The sequence below is a fragment of the Sceloporus undulatus genome, chromosome 2, assembly GCF_019175285.1.
Source record: "Sceloporus undulatus isolate JIND9_A2432 ecotype Alabama chromosome 2, SceUnd_v1.1, whole genome shotgun sequence".
Classification (NCBI taxonomy): domain Eukaryota; kingdom Metazoa; phylum Chordata; class Lepidosauria; order Squamata; family Phrynosomatidae; genus Sceloporus; species Sceloporus undulatus.
This window is the reverse complement of record NC_056523.1, coordinates 217078076-217096714: the sequence shown is the minus strand read 5'-3', so window position 1 is coordinate 217096714 and position 18639 is coordinate 217078076. Positions and strand designations below refer to the sequence as shown.

The following is an 18639-nucleotide window of genomic DNA, read 5'->3' as shown; positions in this document are numbered from 1 at the left end:
TAGAGACCAGGAAATTTAATTTATCAACTTGTTTAACATCAGTGATAAAGAAAAATGAAAAGTTCTCTTAGATCTTTTTTTTTGGGGGGGGGGGGGTTAGAATAAAAAGAATATATGCAAACACGGATCTAAGGGAAACGTGTAATATTAAACAATGATACTATAATGTTAGACATATGACAGTCATTTGGACTATAGGATGGCAGTCAATTTTTCTTTTGGCAGAGCACCTGGGGGTTTGAGATACCTTTCAAAGCTTTTATCTCAGACATTTTTCAAATCATGCCCCTCTAATAGAAAGCATTTTTTCACATTTATAACATACAAAACTCATAAACCCCAACATTGCCAGTAGGCAGATGCTGACTTCCCTATCTTAAGTAAAGCCTATAGGACCTGACACTATAACAGCAGATGGCTTGCCATTCAAAAAAAGAACACAATGCATGCTGGGAGGGACTTAATTTTCCACACTTTGGGTTCATTCATATAAGTCTGAGCTTGTGAGGTATGTCTCAGAAGAAATGCCTTAATAACCACCATTTCATACAAAGCAAATGATAACGGTTATCATCTCAAGGCTATCAAGCCAAGCCATATTGCTCTGCTATACAGATGGTAAGACAGAACGGCCAGGGGCCATTTCTAGATAGATCCAGTTGGACCACTATCCAAGAAGTGGTAATCTGGATTACTACAAAGCATTTTATGTGGAGCTCCAGTTAAAACATATGTTGAAACTATAGCCAGTACAGAAAGCAACAGCCAGTGGGGTGACTGGAGTGCCATTACCTGCAGCACATTACACCTTGGTTGAAGGGACTATACTGCTTATATGCTACTGGATCTCAAAGGCAGTAGTTTTCTGTCTTGCTAATGAAATGTAAAGTTTATTTCCTGGACTGAATCTCCCAGTATCCACATGGTCAGAAGGAGGAGGGGCCTGCCTGAATTGAACATATCATCTGAACTGAGGACAACTACATCATCTTAACCAAATGCAGGGCTATGACTAACATAGTCAATTTTTTTTTCTTTCTTTCTCCCATGTGATTTTTAACACATTTGCCTGATGAAGAAGCATGTGAAGTTTGGAAAGCCTGCAACATGTATAATGTTTTCTGCATTTTGTGCATCGCTGTTTTGTGCATTTTGAATGATATATGCTACTGGGACACTCTTAAATGTTTTGGAGTTTGCTTACAAAGCTTTTAACAAGCCAGGGCCAGAACACTCCAAAGATCATCAGATCCCCCCTTCTCTTAAGACAGACACTGCTCAGAGTTCTGGAGCACATTTTGGAATAAGTGAACATTTCTCTGGCATTTTGGCATAAGTCAACATACTTTGGAATTAGTATACAGTGAACACTCTCTGGAATTTCCTAGCTGTACTAATTAGACATGCACCAACCCTCCTGGATTTCTGGCACCGACTCATAACATGCTGGTTCCAATACCTTTTTCCAAAATAGTGGTCTTCCATATGTTATTTAATGGCTCCTCTCATCACACTAGCCCACAAAAGCTTTTTGTAGAGAGCCCTGAGACTCCCCAAGTCGACTTCTTTTTCTGGCAAAAAAGGACTGGGTTTCTAGGAAGCCTCCAAAAGCGGTGAATAAACTTTAAAATGGGTATGAGGTTTTACTTTTACTGTTTTTTTAAAAGGGGAGATTAAAACCATGTGGAGTTAGTATAATTTCCAGTTTTGTCTTCCCTCCCCCTTTCTTGTCTTATGGGGATTTTTTTTTCTTTTGGCCCTAAGGCACCCCAGAGGCACAACATTTTCACTTGAACCCATATAAGTTGCCCATCCCATTCTAGCCAGCATAATCAATGATGGGAGATGTCATTCAGTAACACTATTTTAAAATAAAAGTAGCATTAAAATTGGCTATGTTAAACTAATCAGGATCTTAAGAATAAGTCATCAAAAAGCCTTGCAGATAAAGGAGACACTTGAAACTCTCAGGTATAGCTGCTTTGCCAGATGGACAAAGACGGTGACTTACAGAATGACGTATACAGCTACTTGACCATAATTAAAATAATAACTGTAAGCTGCTCTGAGAGCCTTTAGGGCTGAAGGGCGGGGTATAAATACAGTAAATAAATAAAATAAAGATTCTCTCTTCAAAAACAGGTTCAGAAAAGAAGAGAGACGGAAGGTTGCATTTATCTCAACCCTGTTTAAAGATATGCAGAAGGATTTCTAAAAATAAAGCAGCAGATTCATGCATAGAAAATTATGAACAAGTCTATTTTAGCATAGGAGAAATCAGCTGGAAGTGAAAATAGAACCGTGTTTGCACAACTGACAAAGCATCACTAGGGGGCAATATAGGCAGAAGCAGATACCCTTCCCTCTTCTATATTCCCTGCTACCTTGCTCCTTTACCCATAGGCCGATACTCTTAGGTGGGTTACAGACCGCCCTCAAGGAGCCGTTCTCCTGCCGCCGCCATTCGCTGCAGATGGAAGCCCCAGCGGATGGAAGCCCCAGAGGCCAGACCGCGAGGCTTCCCAGCGCAGCGAAAAAGGAGCGCCGAAATGGCGGTCCTTTTCAAAATGCAGAAGTGGTGCCGCGAGGGGCAAAGCGCACCCTCGCGGCATCACTTCCGCCGTGACCCTACCACGCCCCTTCCTAACCCTAGCACGCACGGAGCGCGTCGTAAGTGGCGGTTTGTAACCCGCCTTGGTTTGACCTCACCCCCATTACCTAGTCAGCCAGAAACAGCAGATCCCCTATTTTCTCTCTCTCAAATATGTAGTTCACTTTGCTGAACATTCTTATCAATAATGATGGTACTTTGTCAATGACTCTAAACACCCTCTTTCATGTACGGCAACAAAATCATTTCAAAATATAAATAAAAGCAATCTGTTTCTCCAGCTGGTTGCAACTTGTATTTACTCCTTGTGCATTACAGTGAAACACATCAGGCCATTGGCACATTATAGGTCAGCATCCACCAGTAGTGACTCTCCATAATTTCAAAGAGGAATCTTTACCAACTCTAATGAGAGGCACTGAAATTAAACCAGGGATCTTTTGCATTCAAACATGTGCTCTACAACTAGTTTGTTGTTGTTAATTGCCCTCAGGTCTACCCCGACTCATGGTGACCCTGTGGACGAGACATCTCCAAGGCCCCTATCCTCTACTGCTCTGTTTAGGCCCTGTAGTTTCATGTCCATGACCTCTGATTGGGTTTATCCATCTGGCATGTGGCCTTCCTCTCTGCCTACTACCTTCAACCTTTCCTAGCATTATGGTATTTTCTAATGAGTAACGTCTTCTCATGATGTGGCCAAAATAGACCAACCTCATTTTCATCACTTTGGCTTCCAGAGAAAGTTCAGTCTTGATCTGTCTAAAGACCCATTTATTTGTCTTTCTGGCCATCCACAGAATCTTCAAGCACTCTTCTCCAACAACACAGCTAAAATGAGTTGATTTCCTTCCTGTCCACTTTCTTCACTGTCCAGTTCTTGCATCTATACATGGTGATGGAGAATACTATGGCTTGGGCTGTTCCAACTTTAGTGCTCAGTTGTATATCTTTATTCTTTAGGATCTTGCCTAGTTCTTCCATCACTGCCCTATCCATTCCTAGCCTTCTTCTTATTTCTTGACTGCAGTCTCCGTTCTGATCAATGTTTGATCCAATGCATGGGAAATCTTTAACTACTGCTATTTCTTCATCGTCTAGGTTGAATTTATGTAGCTCCTCTCTGTGGTCCTTTTTGTTTTCTTTATGTTCAGCATCAAGCCTGCATTTGCACTTTCTTCTTTCTCCTTCCTTAGTAATTGTTCCAAGACTATGCTATTTTCCACTAGGAGTATGATGCCATCCACATATCTTAGACTGTTGATGTTCCTATAGTACCGAAGGGTGTAAGATGCCTACTGACAACTCTTTGATCCCTTCTATGAGACAATGAGATAAATTTATAGGTTTTACTAGACAAACATGCGCTGAACATTCCTTCATTCAAAATACTGAAAGGTTTCTATACTGTCACAACCATTCATCACGGGTCATTAACAGCCCATTTCACAGAGTCTTGTAGATACATATACACACACTAACTTTTCCACATTTTGTTGTGTTACAACTTGGAACTGAACTGGATTGAACTGGCACTGTTACCACTCGATGTAGACAGTAAATTCAAGACAGAAGATGCAAAATGTTTGTTTAATTTTATTTAATTTATTGTTAAATACATAAAAACAAACCTGCACTTATCAGTTGCTAAGTATCTAGCTGGTATGCACATCTGGCAGAAATTACAGCTATGAGTCTTCTTGGGTAAGTCTCTATCAGCATTGCACATCTGGATCCTACAATTTTCGCCCTTTCCTCTTAGCAAAAGTGTTCTAGCTGTCAACTTAGATGGGACTGTTTACAGCAACGTTGAAGTCTTGCCACAGATTTTCAGGCATGCCGAGGTCTAGGCTTTGACTGGGCCATTCTAAAACATTGACATCTTTATATTTGAACCATTCCAGTGTTGCTTAGGCTATGTTTAGCATTATTCTTCTTTTGGAAGGTGAATGTCCACCTGTCTCTGGCTTCTTGCGGATTAAAGCAGGTTCTCCTCTAATTAACTTATATTTGGCTCCATCCATCTTGCCCTCAGTCCTGATCAGTTTCACAGGTCCTGTACAGACAGGCCAGACTAAAGCTGCTTCGGGTCACTTTGGAGGTATGCTGTTTCAATGATGCATGTGTCCTAAGAGGCTAGACGTTGCACCAAAGCTGCACACCAATCCTTAGGACTGGAGTGTGGCTTTGGCATGGCTTCTGGCCTTTTAGGACGCATGCATAGTTGAAACAGCATACCTCCAAAGTGACCCGAAGCAGCTTTATGTTGGCCTGTCTGTATGGGCCCACAGTTTCAACTGAGGAAAAGCATCCCCACAACTTGATGCTGCCACCCGCCTCTTCATTGCAGAGATGGTGCTTTCAAAGCAATGAGCACATTTGCTGTATTTTAGCTTTGTGCCACATATAGCATTTGCTACAAGTTCAGTAGGCTCAGTTATACCAGAAAAACTTTACCAACACTTGCTGTATCTCTCACATGCCTTTTGTAGACTCTAAGCCTGTTTTGATAGGGGTTTTTTTTCCCAGCAACAGCTTTTTTCTTGTCATATTTTCAAGGCTTCTGGATGAGAGTCCTCTCAATAATTATTTTTTCTCATCTCAGCTGCAGATCTCACCACCTTCTTCAGAGTCACCACTGGCCCCTATCTGACTAATGCCTTCTTTACCCAGACACTAAGTTTTGGTGGGCAGACCTCATTAAGCAAAGTCACACATGAGCCCTATTCTTTCAATTTTGTAGTAATGCATTTTAACAATGCTCTGCGAGATGTTCATATTATTGGGTGGTGGAGAGTTATAATCCAGTCTTATTTAGTAGATCTGTACAACTTCATTCTGGACTTGATTTGATAGCTCCTTGGTTTTCAGCATACTGGTTGTTTAAATCTGCTCTGAGGCCTTCAGAAACATGTGTATTTTATCTGAGATCAAGTGGCATCAGAATTGAACACATCCAGTCTCCATCCACCTGTGTATGAGACTTATATAGTCATAACACATCAAAGGGGGTGGTGAATAGTTATGCAGCCAACAAGCACCAGTTTCTTCATTTACTTAACTTTTGTGCAGAAATAAAAATACTTTTCACCTTCACAATGTTGAGTATTTTTCATACATCAAGTCAATTAATCCACTTCAGTTCCAGGTTTCAACAAAATAAATATGAAAAAGTCAAATGGGGTTTCAATAATCCTGGCAAGACACTACACAGATGAACAAACCAGGCTTTAGTGCCGATTGCCCATTGCTATTATTCACAAGCTTGGCAGATATCTTAATATAAACCTGCTTTGAATAAAATTCTCACATCCTTGCCCAGTATAATCCAAGATCTCAGATTAACAGTATTTTGCCATCATCAACAAAAACTTAAATGTTTTTAATATGACAGTTAACAGAAGAAATATACCAAGTAACTTATTTCTTACTTACTGAGAATAAAAGAGCAGTATTTGATCAATACCAAAAGAATGGTATCCCCTGTCCTAAAAGTACAGATTCCTGTACACTTTGGACAAGAGGCTACTGTCAAAACAGAACACGGAGAAACATAATGGTTCCCAATTGGCAAAGGGGTCAGACAAGGCTGTATCCTTTCGCCCTATTCATTCAACTTGTACAGTATACAGAAAATATTATCCAAAGAGCAGGCTAGGGCACAAAAGGAAGGAGTAGTGAAAATAGGAGGGAGGAATATCAACAATTTAGGATATACAGATGACACAATACTACTAGCATAAAATGTAATAGGCCTAGAGCAACTACTGAAGAAGGTCAAGGAAGAAAGTGCAAAGCCAGGATTACTGGTGAACATAAAGAAACCAAAAATAATGAAGATGGAGGATCTTCACAAATTCAACCTAGACAATAAGGAAATCGAAATAGTAAAAGAGTTCCTATACCTGGGATCAAATATAGATCAGAATGGGGACTGCAGTCAAGAAATCAAAGGAAGACTAAGAATGGGAAGAGCAGCTATGAAAGAACTAGAAAGGATCCTAAAAATCAAATATATACAACTGAACATGAAACTCAGAATCACACAAGCAATTGTATTTCCAACCATGTATTGATGTTAGGGCTGGGCAATACAGAAAATGGATAAGAAGAAAATTAATTCATTTGAGATGTGATGCTGGAGAAGAGTGCTGAAGAGTCCATGGACGGCCAAGAAGACAAACAAACAAGCTTCATTTATATACCGCTTCATACTGCCTAAGCTAAGCTAATTTGGTTTAGCGGCCTCGGAAGGATGCAAGCCTGAGTCGAGCTTGAGCCCTTTTGCTGGTCTTGAACTCGCAACCTTATGGTTTTGAGTGAGTGGCTGCAGTACAGGCATTTAACCATTGCACCACCAGGGCTCCAACAAACAAATGGGTCCAAGAACAGATTAAGCCAGAAATCTCCATGGAAGCCAAGATGACAAAACTGAGGCAGTCGTACTTAGGACACATCATGAGAAGGGAGGACTCACTGGAAAAAACAATAATGCTAGAAAAGGTGGAGGGAAGCAGAAAGGAAGGAAGGCCACATGCTAGATGAATGGACTCTATTAAGGAGGTCATGGATATGAAATTGCAAGAACTAAGCAAAATAGTGGGGGATAGAGAGTCTTAGAGATCTCTCATCTACAGGATTGCCACTGGAAGGTGGTTAACAACAACAACCACAAAAATCCTAAAAGGTTAGAAAGTCAATGGAGCACCAATTCCTAAGCTTTCCCCATGCTATGGAGAACAACTGCATGGGAATGAAAATGGGGTAAATACCCATTTTTCACTTTTATGGATTGCTCGTATTGATTCATATAGAGCAGTGATGTAGAGTGTTAATCTTTTGGGAAGACCAAATTATTTGAGCTTTTAGTTTCAAACATTTGACCAAAAGGGATACTTATAAGGAAATAATACTGTTACAATGCAGTAGCCCTATCCCTCTCTCCACTGAAAGAAAGCTGATGCAAAGACATTTGTTTTTCAAAGGGTACTTTTTTATTCTAAACCATATTTAACAACTGCGCTAATCATTAGGCATTGCTTTACCAACTCTACATTTGACCAGGTGCCCATGATTACATTGCAATGCACAGTAAGCCCATTTATTCATTTATCTGGGATATTTGTATCCTGCCCTTCAGCCAAAAAGACTCTTACTTATGCTTCTCTGGTTCCTCCCCATTGACATAGGGAACAGCTGGACTGACCGTATTTTGTCAAATTAAACAAATCAATGATCTTGACACAAGAGAAGCACTGCCATTGCTTCATGAGGATGAATACCAGCTTATCTGTGCTATTTGTGGTACCAAAACCAACCAAATGTCCTGTGAAAACTTAATGGCAAATGAATGCATTGTGGCATAGTTTCTATTTCAAAGATCCTGATTTATGAAATACATGTTTTGCAGAGTGAAGACTTCTTCTGTATTATAAATCTGTATGATATTACATATGTAACAATGAGAGTTGTGAAGCCCATGCTCTCATGTCTGAACTTAAGTAAACCATTCATTTTCAAGACTTACTCACAATGGTTACCAATATCCTGTACCTGAAACAGACCAAACACTTGCAACGTACCTTTATTTATACTGCTTCTAAAGCAGTTATAGAAACCAGTAAGTACTATTGCATATGTTATGCTCTCTCTGTGTGTCCATAAAATATACCCAACCCTTGCATAAATTACTGCATCAGATGAAACCAAGTATTGCTTAAAGAAAGCTTATAGAATAACAACATATTAGCCTTTAATGTGTTATAGGTCTAATAGGGCTATATTTATAATTTTCATATGAATTTTTATAGCATTTTATAGTATCACACTCGTCCCTGAAAGACCCTTTTTGCAGTTTAAATTTTTAAGATTAAGTGAAGATTAAGGTCCCAAACACACCGCAGAAATGATCCAGTTTGAGCGCTTTAACCCCCCTTGCTCAGCGCTAGGGAACCCCGGGATTTGTGGTTTGTTCAGCACCAGAGCTCTCTGCAGAAAAGGCTAAATCCCTCACAAAACTACAATTCCCAGGATTTCCTAGCACTGCACTCTCAAACTGGATTATTTCTATGAAAGCTCATGTTGCCAATTTCTTTCACTGAGTCTCAAAGGTGCTACGAGGTCTGTCTCTGCCTGAATAGGGCCTCAGAGATAAATCTCACTTTGTTCAATGGGGCTTTCAGAGAATCCTGGAGTTGGAAGTGACCCCAAAAAGGGCCATCCAGTCCAGCCCCATTCTGCCATGCAGGAACTCTCAATCAAAGCACCCCCATTGACAGATGGCCATCCAGCCTCTGTTTAAAGACCTCCAAGGAGGGAGACTCCACCACTCTCCAAGGGAGTGTGCTCCACTGTCGAGCAGCCCTTACTGTCAGGAAGCTCCTCCTAATGTTGAGGTGGAATCTCTTTCCATGTAGTGTGTTAGGGCTGAACCCCATGGGAGCCTTTAATAACCTGCCATGAAAGTTAGGGTCCCCCTCCTTTCTTTCTTTTAAGTATTTGTGTGTGTGGCTCCATCCCAAGCCTTCCCACCAGGCTTTAAAAGGGCACCATGGTCCAAGACACACTGCAGCAATAACCCAGTTTGGGACCGCTTCCACTGCCCTGGTTCATTGCTAGGGAATCCTGGGAGTTGCAGTTTACTGTGACACCAGAGCTCTCTTCATAGAGAAGGATGAATGTCTCACAAACACTACAATTCCCAGGGTTCCCTAGCACTGAGCCAGGGCAGTTAAAGCGGTGTGTTTTGGACCTGAGGGCCAATGTCACTTTGGGAGGCCTATGACTTGGGGCCAATGTCCGTATCTTCCCCACTATCACCACAGTGTGTTATTTTGAACCTATATCATCCCCAATGCCTGGGTGACACCAACGAACTACATTTCCCAGAGTTCCATAGGACTGAGCCATGGCAGTTAAAAAGCGGTGTCAGATCGGATTTGGATGTTTAAATTCATTTTTGCCTGCGCGCACATTCACACGTTCATATGTAGAGACACGTGTCAACACCTCCCCCGCCCGCGGGCTCGCACTACTCACTAGCGCTGCCTGCTGCGCTGCGCGACCAGGAAGCCCCTCGCGACCGGAAGGAACGCCGACGACGGCTCCCTCACGTCCGGTTACGCTTCCGCCCGCTGAGAGAGAGCGAGAGACTTCTACTGCGCATGCGCTTCCAGAAAGAGAAGCCGGGCGTCGACAGCGCATGCGCAAGGTCACGATTTTTTTTTTCCCAAAGCGTGCGCGCGGCGGCGGTGGTTTTTACTGACCTTCCTGAAAGTGGGCGGGGCCAAGAGCGCGGAAGAAAAGCCTATACCGAAAGTAATAAAGATGGGGCAGCCTTGTGGCGTCACTTCCGGTTGCGGGTTAGGGGCAATCTAGAGCGGGAGCGTGCTGATAAATACAGTACAGTACCCTGTTTGGCACTACACTGATTCAGAATACACTTGTCCTTCCATATTCACTAGGGCCAGGGGCACAAGACCTACATGAATGTGAATAAAACGCAAAATAACAAAAACACCATGTTTTTACCTGAGAGGACACCTCTCTAGGAATCTGTAGGTCTTCCAGTGCAACTCTGTGGTGAATGTCTGACAGACACTAGCCATGAAACTGCACTGGAGGAGCTACAAATGCATAGTAGAGTCTTCTCTCTAGGAATCTGTAGGTCATCCAGTGCAACTCTGTGGTGAATGTCTGACAGACACTAGCCGTAAAACTGCACTGGAGGAGCTACAAATGCAGAGTAGAGCGTCCTCTCTAGGAATCTATAGGTCATCCAGTGCAACTCTGTGGTCAATGTCTGACAGACACTAGCCATGAAACTGCACTGGAGGAGCTACAAATGCAGAGTAGAGTCTTCTCTCTAGGAATCTGTAGGTCATCCAGTGCAACTCTGTGGTGAATGTCTGACAGACACTAGCCGTAAAACTGCACTGGAGGAGCTACAAATGCAGAGTAGAGCGTCCTCTCTAGGAATCTATAGGTCCTCCAGTGCAACTCTGTGGTCAATGTCTGACAGACACTAGCCATAAAACTGCACTGGAGGAGCTACAAATGCAGAGTAGAGTCTTCTCTCTAGGAATCTAGGTCCTCCAGGGCAGCTTTTGTTTAAATTTCACCACAGAGATCTGGGGAATAAATGACAGAGAAGAGTAAAAAATGAAGCCAAAACTGCGGGCTTGATGAACCGGTTGAATAGAAGTGTTGTCAACAGAAACAGAAAAGGAATAGTGAAGGGTGGGTTTAGGTGGAAAGACGAGAGAGAAGCTCTTGCTGTTCAAGCCCCGTCGAAAGGTCGGGTGGAGAGATACATGGAATATATGGAAAACATTTATTGAAAATGTATTAAGAAAAGAAGATGGGAAATTACCTCCACAGGAGGAGTTAAAATTTTGGATGGAGTATAAAGATGGGAATGGCTCCGGGGGGAAAAGGGGTGCACTGAGGGGATATTTAGGGGGTTTTGTAAAAAACAACAACAACAACTAAGATATAAAAGTATGTATATGTATGGAAAGTAGATAAATCGGCTTTGTTTTTGTAAAATCTCAAAAATACTAAATTAAACACAAAACCACAAACACATTTGAAAAAACACCCAGGTTTTATTAGGCTTTTCAATCCTGTTTCTGCACAGGATTTCAGTCATTTGCCTCTGTGTGATAAACTCCTTAATGAAGAACTGCCTTTTTGACCAAACTCTCTGGAGACAACAGAGCCTGACAATGGGAAATTTTCTACAGATTATTTCCCCTGGTTTTCAGATTTTCCAAACTCTATTTTCCAAACTCATATCTTGTGTCCTTCTGCAGAAGATAGGCTTATTTGGTTGAACAGTGCCGAGATACATTGGGTAGCAGACTCCTAGTAAAATTATATACCTGTCAAAAAAAGTCTTCAATTTCTTACAGAAAAAGGGAGCCTGATGAATTTCGGTTGGACGTTTCTTTCCAGAGTCATGGCATCACCAAATACAAATGTCATCTTGTATGCATTCACTGTGGCTGCAGCCACACACACAGTTGGACTTGGACACCACTTTAACTGCCATGGCTCAATCTCTTAAAGGGCACAGTTTGGGGACAACTGGTTTAACCCCATCCCAGCAATTCTGCTTAGTTCTGCTGTGGGGAGAAGGGTGCTTGTGGGTCACTTAAGGGCTAAAGCTCCCCATAACCCTGCTTCTACACCACAGTTAGCTATGAGGAAATAGTATCCCCCCCCCTTTATTTAAAACAAAGTGAAGCAAAATGGAAAACAGTAACAATTTGAAGGAATACAATTGCCATATTGGGACATCATGATGTAGTGGTCTGAGCGTAGGCCTAGGACTTTGGAGATTAGGGTTTGATTCGCTGCAAACCATGGAAACCCACTGGGTAGGCAAGTCACACACTCTCAGCCCCAGAAAAGCCCGTGTTTTTCACAACTTAGACATAAAACTTCCCCATAAGTCAAGGCCTTTCAGGGGATCTTTTGAAATAAGGGTCAAGGCCAAGGCAGCAACTGTAGTTGGGGGATTCGGCAGAAGCTTGTCATGAATTTAAGACAAGGCCAGTTCCAAGAAGGCAATCCAAGCACAAATCCAAGTATAAGGCAAAATGAAGTTGACTGGGAGGGCTAAAGAGCCTGTAGAAATCAAGCAAAAATGGAGAGCCATGGCAATATTAAGGCTGCCAGAGTGTAAACTGGAGAGAGTCCCAGCATAGTCCAGGCAACCAGCCAAAGGCTGATTGCTACAACTGATAGCAGGCACAGGCATCGAATTAGCAAACCAAAGTAACAGAGTAACTTACAGTTCAGCATTTACATTACAGTGCGCCTGTGCCACGCATGGACACATTATATGCGGCTTCTAGCTTATGTGGAAGCCACATGGAGAGAACAACAATGGTGCTCATGTCCATGGCCCATGCACATGCTGCCACATGCACATGCCCCATTATTTCCTATGGGGCTCAAACATAGGCGGATTTTCCCTTTCCCCTGCATAAGGAGAGGGCCCACTGTACTTTAGTAAACACAAGCCTTAAGTCCCAAACAGAGTTCGTTTACAAGCTTCAGGTCCAGCAAGAGAATTCAACCATATCCAAGTACTGTACACAGTATCCAGCATAATCAAGCACACAGTTCAGGAACATAATGGGGAGTCAGAGAGCAGGGCTGGGAATTTATTGCTCAGCAGCTCAATGCAGCAGTAGCTGCTTAATTAGTTCCTGCTTCCTATAGATCCTCTGAGATCTCCTGAAGCCCTTTGTCTCCACTTGGTGAAGGGAGTAGGGGGCAAGTTGTCTTCTGTGTCTGAATGGGCAGGAATCTCTGCCAGAGCTGGTCCTGCACTCTGGTGTGGCTCTGGAACCTCTTCCTGTTCTGGTTCAGCATCAGATCCCACCATGTCCACTGCTTCACTCTTGAGTCAGAGCCCATGTCCTTGTTCTGGAAGCAGACATTGTGCTGAATACCTACAGTGATCTGAAGAAAACACATCTCTAGGCATTTGTTGGTCCTCCAGCACAATTCTATGGATGGCTTCCTATGGATGCTGACCACAGAGTTGCACTAGAGATTCCTTGATAAGTGTTTTCTCAGGTTAAAAAAAAAAAGAGGGGGGAATTTGTAGTTTTTCCATTTTCGCAGGCATCATGCATCCTAACCCAGCAAATGTGGAGGGCCCATTATAAGCAGTTACTAAATTGAATCAACTTCTTTCCCCCAATAGGCAGAATTATGTTATATCCTGAGAGCCAGCATGGTGTAGCCATGAAAACCCACTGGGTGACGTTGGGTGAGTCACACCATCTCAACCCCAGAAAACCCCATGATAGGTTCACCTTAGTGTTGCCCTACGCCAGCAGTGACTTGAAAGCACACAATAACAACAACAGCAATAACATGTTATATTCTAATTATAATTTAACACGGGATAAGTATTTCATACCCTTGCCAGAATAACTGTTATGTTGTTTAAAAGGAAACTTAGCTGTGTAGCCTAGCAGTTAATATCAAAAAGCAGAGTTGGCCAGTACCCTTATTGGATCGCCAAGGTATCATTTGAAAAGCAAGCTCTCACATCTTTTAGAACTCTTCATTACCAAATTAAAGTAAGGGACTGTAAAGAAGAATATGACTTGGTTCAAGTGCTGGTTCAGTTGTGGATGCTGGGGTGATGAAGAGGTGGAGTTGAGGGGAGGCTTGCTGTACCACAGGCCAAGTGCTTGTGGCATTGAGAACTATTTTAATTACATCTGAGATATTTACAGGTAAAGTGCTCACTTTAAACACTATGCCTATAGTTGTACCTAATTAAATAGGTTACCTTGAAACTTACAGTTAACTACTTGCTTTTTTTAAAAGTGACATTCCTCCTAGCTCAGGGGCAGGGGACAAATCCTAAGAAAATTCACATTTAATATAGTTGTTTATTTTCACATTAATCCTAATTCTTCAAACTGGCCTGAACCTTTTTGTTTTGTGTGTGCTTTGTGTCCCTCATTCTCATTTTTTATAACGCCCCTTAAGGAACACTCACCAAAAGAACATATGAATGGCTGGCTTATGTAATGCTTTGACATTTGGCATTCCCATGGTATTATCCCACACCATCACTGCAGAATAAGCTGTCAGAGCATGAAATTGGTATTTTTACATATTCTTAATGTACAGATGTCAGTCTGAAAACCATTCACTGGGGTTAAGATTATATTCTTTGTTTCACTCCATTCATATGCACAAATCTGTTGGGTGATTTCTTTCTTTCTTTCTTTCTTTCTTTCTTTCTTTCTTTCTTTTTTAGAGAGACAAACCTAGGAGAAAGAATTTAAATTAATAGTCCCAGCAAAACAGCCCAAACTAACTGTAAGGCATGGTTTGATGGTGAATGAAGATAGACCATATAAATACAGTACAGGGCATTCAGTTTTTAAAACCAGTGTTTCTGTTGTACTAGCAAAAAGTGAACAAGAGCCCAATGCAAATTGGAAACACAGTCAGTGACCCATTTTCTGGTGCCTAGTTTATTAGCATGTTCCAAATCAAATGTGTTCACAATGTACAGGTGGCTATTCTGTGTCAATTACCTTAAAATAATAGACCTTAGGGAAGAGTTGGATTTTCTAAAAAATGATATTTTTATTGTGCTTGGGGATAGAGAAAGTATTAAAATGTTCCCTTTTAGGGATCCAGGTTAGTATGGGCTCCTTTTGAACAAGAAGAACCTTTTTTTGTGAAACTCTGTGTCAACTGAGCAGGACAACTGTACTGATGAGAACATACACCTTTCCTGTTTTCTCTCCTTCAGTAACAACATTCAAAGATGTATCATTTAAAGTTCTCCCAATTGCGTGCAGGCCACTCAGAGTACAAGCCACTCAAAGACAGTGGCTCTCACACGGTTGGGAAAAGATGTAAAAAGTATACAGGATTTATAGATTGCCAAGGCCAAACTATCTGACTGTATCTCCCCATATGAGCCTATTTGTGCCCTGAGATGTCCAGGATAGTGGAGACAATAGTTTGGTTTTGTGCCCCTTTTTCATCTCATATGCTCAGTAGCTTTCTCACCACCTGTGATGGGGTGGGCAACTGTTGCAGTTCTGGGGGACATTATTCTGTTCTTGGTATGCTTCCTAAATGGCCAGTAAAATAAAATAAAATGGAAATGGCCAGAAATCCATTTCTGGTTTTGAAAAACAGGTAGTTTTGGATGTTACAGTGTGTGTTTACCTCTGTATATGTGTGCACACACAACCAATTAAACAGTGAATTACTGCTGCTGTAGGCTTTGGTGAGAGACCCTTCATTTTCCTTTTTTCAGCCACGAAAGACCTGGGCCAGGAGTTCAAAGACATAAAACCAGCCTTGGGCTAACTGTATCCCAGGTCCTGACTTTTCCCACCCCTCATCTAAAATTAGTACTTTCAAATTTCAATTCCTCCCACACATATCTTCCCCAAATTCATGTAACTGGAGGCAGTGGGTGTCTCTGATATCCACGGTGCAGGCTGTACAGTAACTGCTTTCCAAACCAACCCAAGGGAAGAAGCCCTCAAATCTGATGGAATGAAGGGGAGTACAATTTAGTATAATTTGATTAAAAGACAATACTTTTTTCTTTTCTTTTCTTTTTTACAAACAGTGAAAAGGCATTTTGTAGCTCTTGTTAAATGGATTTTCTGTGGTAATGAGTGTGGGAGATAAAGAGACAAAAGATGAGGGAAGAAGTGACGAGAAAACATGCAAGGTTTTTTAGTGGAATGTGTCATTGTCTGGACACCCCTCTCCTCCCCTCCCCACAAAACACCCATAAAATTCCCTGAATAAGGCAGCAGCGTAGTACAATAAATGACTGAATCTAGAAGCATCGTTTGTTTCCTGCTATAGAACTGCTAAAAGCTTACATAATCTCAGGTGAGCCTGTGTTCTTGGGCAGGGAAGGAGTGAGGAGGAAAGGTTACACATCGGAAGGTGGACTTGTGAGGATTTTGCGGTTGTACGTATGGTCAATCAGCATTTTTTGCTGTCATCTAAGGGGTGCAAATTGTTGTTTATTATTGCTGTAGCTGTTATTGTTGTATTTTTATTGACAGGAAGTAGGATTGCTGTGATTATTTTCTGGTTCAGTTGCAAAAGTAACTTGGTCGTCCTAAAGTTCTTGGTACCTTGACTTTGGGAATGGACGAGGCACCATTTTCTGCCCTGTTTCATACATACCTTACAATTGTCCCACTTTGGCAGGGACAGTCCTGGTTAATTCTCTGCTTTCCTACTTTCTTAACTGTTTTCCTTTTCTCTTTCCTCCTCCCACTTTCCCCTTTCATCTCCAGCTTACATCAGTGGCTGCAAACTGAGTTCAAAGTGCAGACGTGGGTTGCATTCAATTAATTCAGCAGGAAGGAAAGGAGAGCTGGGGGGTGCCTAATCCTTCCTATCAGGTTCATTTGGTTTTATTTCAGAGCGGGGGCATTCCTAAACTCAGTACATAAAATTCAGGGCATCTCTGCTTAAAAATATCAGTTTTATGTACTCCTGTCCACACCATTTTTAACCACAATCAGATGATGCTTAGCTGTGTGTCCCCCAGTTTTCACCTAGGAAGTGATAGAGGGTATGTTCAAGCAAACAGTGTTTTGGGTTGGCTCTGCTTTTTGGATATACAGTGAGACATCAATCAACTAGCTGTATAAGAGAAGTCATAATCGTCTCCCTCCCTTCTTACAAGTTGCTAGTTGCCACTACTTTGCAAGCTTCTTCCTCTGTTTTTAACCCAGCTTTGGAATGATTGTGCAGCTGAGGATTTTGTTAACATGCTTGCACTGGGTGGCCTTAGAGAGTTACACTGAGATCAGCATCAAACATTGGGCCTAACATGTTTTAGGGGATTTGTGAAATTCTCAGCATGTGTGAAACTCAAATCATGCTCTCCCCCATAGGCTCACAGTCTGGTGACATGTGGAAAGCTTCCCTCGCTATTTGTCCTTGGAAATGTGTAAGTACAGAAGTTAATCCTTCTTGGGATAAATCTCATTTATGTGTTTGTCTCCTCAGCAAGGTTTATCCTACTTCATTAAGTTTTGGCATCTCAAAGGGCAACAGCTGCACCTTCACAGTGCCACCGCTTAAAGAAACCCCCATTTGTGATAATGTTTAATGCAAACTTATGCCTCTTTCCAACTGCAGGAACATTAAACCAGCTTTTCCTTATCTTATTGCTATTTGCTTTTTAAAGTATTTTGATTTTAAACAAAGCTACTGTACAAGATCTTCAGCTGCTATATTCTGGCATAACTCCAAAAGCATTACTGCTTCTGGCTGACCCAACTGGGAATCTAATCCAGAGTGTCAGAGAATGATGGGTTAAAAGGGGGAGGAAGAGATTGATGGCATACACATTGTTTACATCTGACAGTAAGGAATTAATGTTCATGGGGTATCACAACATATAGTGCAGGAATTTAGCATTAACTCTGGGGAGCCAGATATAGCTACCTGTCAGTGACAGAGTGTCAGGGTTTGGGGAGCTGTGGTCAGATGTGGTATAGTGGTTTGAATGACTCTGGAGACCAGGGCTCAATTTCCAACTTGGCCATGAAATGACCTGGGTGACCTTGGGCAAGTCACATGTTCTCAGCCGCAGGGGAAGGCAATGGCAAAGGCAAACCTCCTCTAAACAAATTTTGCCACGAAACGCTCATGATAAGTCACCATAAGTGGGAAATGACTTGAAAGCACACAGCAGCAACAACAAACTGCTACCACCACCACTTGCTTGCTTTCTCCCTCTGAGCACAATCTGTACATACGCGAAGGACAGAGTAGGTGAACAAGTCAACAGCAATGAAGTGGAGCAAAGCGGAGGCCCAGAGTATGCAGGATTTAACAGTTGGGTCCTAGACAATTGCAAGTGCCCAGAGATGCCAAAGCCTTTGGAGCAGTGACTTCCTCCAATTGCTGTCTTGAAACAAACTGTTGTGGTTCTGGACACTTTTACACTACATAATTATAGCACTATGATCCCACTTTAACTGCCCCGGTGGCATCCTATGGAATCTGGGGATTTTCAATTTAGAGAGGCTCTAGCACTCTCTGGCAGAGAATCTTAAATACCCTTCCCTGAACTAGAGGTCCAAGGATCCCATAAGATGGAGCCATGACACTTGAAGTAGGAATCATAGTGCTATAACTGTGCATTGTGAAAGGGCCCTACACGAAGACAATGTATTGCCAAAATATGAAGACAAAATACCTTTATGGACGACACCTTCCAGAATCTCCCAGTCACCATAGGTAATGGCCATGGTGGCTGGGAAATTCTAGGAGCTAGAGTCTGAAAATTAACCTTTCCAAACACTGAAAACAGAGGTTTCTTCAACAAAGTTGCAATCTCTGCTTCTGTCTTGGCATTTCCTTGGATTTGTAAGTCCTCCTTCTCACTACTTCCTGCTCTACATCCAGATCACTCACTTGCCATCTGCTCTTGCCTCCTCTACAGTAGTTTCTAAACAATGCACATATGGGTTGTCGTTTTTTTG

General features: G+C 42.0%; 1 protein-coding gene across 4 annotated transcripts in view; it reads right to left on the bottom strand.

Moving 5' to 3' along the window:
* ZCCHC7 (zinc finger CCHC-type containing 7) overlaps positions 1–9749 on the bottom strand; it is a 200882-nt gene extending 191133 nt beyond the window's left edge. For all 4 annotated transcript variants that reach the window (XR_006102458.1, XR_006102459.1, XM_042454491.1 and 1 more), the window contains exon 1: positions 9650–9749. The gene's annotated coding sequence lies outside the window, so the exon portion shown is untranslated. The remainder of the gene's footprint in view (positions 1–9649) is intronic.
* Positions 9750–18639: the final 8890 nt, after the last annotated feature.